This window comes from Suncus etruscus, chromosome 2 (genome assembly GCF_024139225.1).
Source record: "Suncus etruscus isolate mSunEtr1 chromosome 2, mSunEtr1.pri.cur, whole genome shotgun sequence".
Taxonomy (NCBI): Eukaryota; Metazoa; Chordata; class Mammalia; order Eulipotyphla; family Soricidae; genus Suncus; species Suncus etruscus.
The window spans coordinates 163,292,580-163,297,305 of NC_064849.1; the positions used below are offsets into that span (position 1 = coordinate 163,292,580).

Consider the following 4,726-nt stretch of genomic DNA (forward strand, 5'->3'; position numbering starts at 1 on the left):
CATGAGGTCCTTCACAACTGTCTTTTATAGAGGGTCCTTTTCTCTAATGTGTTCTTTACTTGCAGATGCACAAGATTTTAATGTTGTGATTTTGGTGGTTTTGATTGTTTGTTTGTTTTGGGGGAAGGTCATACCTGGTGGCACTCAGGCGTTACACCTAGCTCTATGCTCAGAAATCACTCTTGGCAAACTCAGGGGACCATATGTGATGCAGGGATTCGAACCACTTTCTTTCTGCATGTAAGGCAAATGCCTTACCTCCATGCTATCTCTCTGGCCTTTGTGATTTTATTTTTTTACCTACAATTTGCCTCTATAAAGGAATTAGCTTTTTTTTTTAACATGGAAATGAGAACACTGGACTCTGCTGGGCTTCTTAAGCATGGCAGCCATTTTGGAGCTTCCCCCTGCTTGCTGCAGCCTGGGAACTTAGATTGTCTCTGGCATCCATCCCCTCAGAGCTCGCTCTTTCTCAGGTGAGTCTTCCCACCACAAGAAATGGAAGCAGATCACCTAGCCAATGAATACCACCACAACACGTAGAAAAACCCACAATACACAAGTGAAAATGGGGAAATTACACAGATCAACATCAGGCATAGAGATTGAAGATGGCAACTCTGATGACCTGACAATGGCCAACCACCTAGTTAGTCTTTTAGATATGGAGTTTAGAGAAGAAATATGGAGGATGTTCACAGAACTCAAAGAAAGTATAGAACAGAACACTAGTAAGAATCAGGAGAATATAAAGATAGAAATCAGAAAACTCGTGCTCGCTTCGGCAGCACATATAATAAAATTGGAACGATACGGAGAAGATTAGCATGGCCCCTGCGCAAGGATGACACGCAAATTCGTGAAGCGTTCCATATTTAAAAAAAAAAAAAAAGAAATCAGAAAACTCCAAACTGAAATATCAGGTCAAATAACAGGTCTGAAAAACTCAGTAAATGAATTGAAAGACTCAATGGATAAGCTCTCCCACAGGGTAACAGCAGTTGAGGATAGAATTAGTGAACTGGAAGATGAGATGCATAACAACTTCATACAGCAGAAGAGATTGGAAAAAAGCCTTAAAGCAAATGATCAGACAATGGAAAAATTATTCAAAGAATATGAACAGATGAAAATAAAAGTCTTTGATAAGCTCAACAGAAACAACGTAAGAATCATTGAAGTCGGCTCCAACTGGGGTGTAGGGACCCCCGCGCTCATGACCCCGCTGGTGCCCAGGGTGAGTGCGCTCTCTTAAGGCGCTCCCATGTGGGTGACCGGAGGCATCTGCGCCCGCCACCTTGCATGCGCCCCCCCCCCGAGAGACTGCAGGGACCCGGAGCTGCTCCAACTGGGGTGTAGGGACCCCTGCGCTCGTGATCCCGCCAGTGCCAGGGTGAGTGCGCTCCCCTAAGGCGCTCCCACGTGGACAACCGGAGACATTCGTGCCCGCTACCTTGCGTGCCCCCCCCCCAGAGACTGCAGGGACCCGGAGCTGCTCCAACTGGGGTGTAGGGACCCCCGCGCTCGTGACCCCGCCGGTGCCCAGGGTGAGTGCGCTCCCCTAAGGCGCTCCCACGTGGGCACTTGAAGAACGCCACACATGCCAGCTTGTTGGCACAGAGACCACACCACCCTTTGCCTCACTTTCCAGGCCCCAGAGTTCACCTCACCGATCGGAGCGTAGACAGAGGAGGGCATTCCCTAGTACTTAGTGGGCCAGTGTCACCTGCACCACTGGGACAGGCTGGGATGAATAGACTGGGTGAGCTTGGGCCTGCCCTCTGGACCTTTAGGTAACCTAGAGCAACCTAGCCCCAAGCCCCAGAGTGGACCTGAGACCCCCCAAGGGCTGAGAGCAGCTACCAGGAGGGCTTGATTGGGGAATTTCTTCCGCGGAAACTCGGAGGAGCAGAGCTTCATTGGCTCCCAGATAAAGGAGGGAACAGAGAGTTAGGCTCAACAGCGCCCGCAACCAGTGTAGCCAGAAGCGGTACTACACCTGCTGACAGGAATAAAGAGGAAGGCTGACTTCCAGGTAGTAGAGGAGGGGAGAAAGAGCTAGGCTCAACAGTGCCCTCCACCATTGTGGTCAAGGAGAGGGCCAGTACGAGCTGTCAACAAAAGGGCAAAACAACTAAGCAGGCCACATAAAGAGCACAGGAGGAACCAAACCTTAGCGAGTTCACCCAAAAGTCCCTCTAGAACTACCCTCAGGGGGGGAACCCAATCCCGCACCACAGGGGATCAAAACAGGTGGAATTTAGAAGCACAGTGCTCTAAAGCACACCATTAAATACAAAGAAATATATGTAAATCAAGGAGAACCCTAATATCTGGAGATATGGTGACAAACCATTGCAAGTTTCCAAGTCCACCAAAACGCACAGATCCATGCGAAGAAGACCTAAAAGCAGCCATGAGAAAGGAAATGCAAGAATTAATAAAAGAAATGAGAGAAACCCTAGCTACTGAGTATAAGAAATCTATGGATAAACGAATCAGCCAAATTAAAGAAGAAATGTTAAAGAACATGAGAGATTTCATACAAAAAGAAGTGAAGGAATTAAAAGACAAAGTAACAAGCCTTACAAGCAGAAACACAGAATTGGAGAAACACATTGAAGAACTCGAAGGAAAACTGCAAACAAAACATGATCAAGAAAGCAACAAAGAAATAAAAGGCAAAGCACTGGAAAAAAAAGTCCAGTATCTAATGAACAAGGACAAAAGAAACAATCTAAGAATTGTGGGTATACTATAAGGAGAGGAAATAGGGAAAGGGGAAGAACAAGTACTCAGAGAGATAATAGCAGAGAACTTCCCCACCCTCTGGAAAGAAACTTCAATGCCAATACAGGAAGTAAAAAGAGTTCCCAATAAGATAGACCCTAATAAACAAACACCAAGACATATAGTAATCCAATTGGCAAAAAAAAAAAGAGAAAGAGGAACTCCTTAAAGCAATAAGGAAGAAAAGAAACCTCAAGTACCAAGGTAGGGATATAAGAATCAAACCAGATCTCCCATTTGAAATAATTCAAGCAAGAAGAGTGTGGACACACAGTGTCAAAATTTATGGGACACAGCAAAAGCAGTAATTAGGGGGAAACTCATAGCAATACAGGCCTATGTCAAGAAACAGGAAAATAACAAAACCAACAGTTTAAAAGATCACCTCAAAGAATTGGAACAACAGCAACAGAGAAATCCAACCACATCCAGAAGGCAAGAAATAATAAAAACCAGAGCAGAAATAAACAACATCGAAACTAAGAAAACAATACAAAAAATCAATGAGACCAGGAGTTGGTTTTTAGAAAAAATAAACAAGATAGACAAACCACTGGCAAAACTCACAAAAAAAAGAGGGAAAACACCCAAATCAGTAGGATCACAAATGAAAGGGGAGAGATTACAACAGAACCCCCAGAAATACAACATATCATGAGATCATATTATGAACAACTACACTCAACTAGGCTAGAGAACCCAGTAGAAATCGACAGATTCTTGGAAAAACATCCTCTTCCAAGACTGGAAAAAGAAGATCTAGAAAGCCTAAAAAGACCAATCACCTCAGAGGAAATTGAAGATGTAATTAAAAAACTCCCTAAGAACAAAAGCCCAGGCACAGATGGATTTACAGGTGAATTCTATCAAACATTTCAGGAAGAGTTACTACCACTTTTCCATAGGCTCTTCCAAACCATAGAAAAAACAGGAATCCTCCCAACTCCTTTTATGAGGCTAATATCACACTCATTCCCAAAGAAAGCAAAGACACTACCAAAAAAGAAAACTACAGACCAATCTCACTAATGAACATAGATGCAAAGATACTTATCAAAATCTTAGCAAACCGAATCCAGCACTTCATCAAAAAGTTCATACATCACGATCAAGTGGGATTCATACCAGGAATCCAAGGTTGGTTCAACATACGCAAATCAATCAACATGATACATCACATCAACAACATGAAAGACAAAAACCACATGATCATATCAATCGATGCAAAGAAGGCGTTTGACAAAATCCAACATCCTTTCATGTTAAACACACTCAGCAAAATAGGGTTAGAAGGAACCTTTCTCAAAATAGTTACAGCTATATAAGAAAAGCCTACAGCCAACATTATACTTAATGGGGAGAAACTAGAAGCATTCCCACTAAGGTCAGGAACTAGGCAAGGCTGTCCACTCTCTCCACTCTTATTCAATATAACGTTAAAAATCTTAGCAATAGCAATCTGACAAGAGAAGGGAATCAAAGGAATTCAAATTGGGAAAGAGGTACACAAGCTATCTCTATTTGCCGACGATATGATGATATACATCGAAAACCCTAAAGAGTCCACAGTAAAACTCCTAGAAACAATTAACCAATACAGCAAAGTGGCTGGATACAAAGTCAATACACAAAAGACAGTAGCGTTTCTATATACAAACAATGAAGTTTAGGAGAGAGAGATTAAAAATACAATTCCGGGCCCAGAGATATAGCACAGCGGAGTTTGCCTTGCAAGAGGCCGATCCAGGACCAAAGATGGTTGGTTCGAATCCCGGTGTCCCATATGGTTCCCCCGTGCCTGCCAGGAGGTACTTCTGAGCAGAGAGCCAGGAGTAACCCCTGAGCACCGCCGGGTGTGGCCCAAAAACCAAAAAAAAAAAAAATACAATTCCATTTAAGATAGTATCAAAAAATATTAAGTATCTAGGAATCAACC

At 43.3% G+C, this 4,726-nt stretch overlaps 1 non-coding gene across 1 annotated transcript; it reads left to right on the forward strand.

The window, feature by feature from the left end:
- Nucleotides 1–772: 772 nt before the first annotated feature.
- LOC126003102 (U6 spliceosomal RNA) lies at nucleotides 773–879 on the forward strand. The gene has a single exon (XR_007493644.1). It is a non-coding gene; the product is annotated as a U6 spliceosomal RNA (small nuclear RNA).
- The last annotated feature ends 3,847 nt before the right edge of the window (nucleotides 880–4,726 follow it).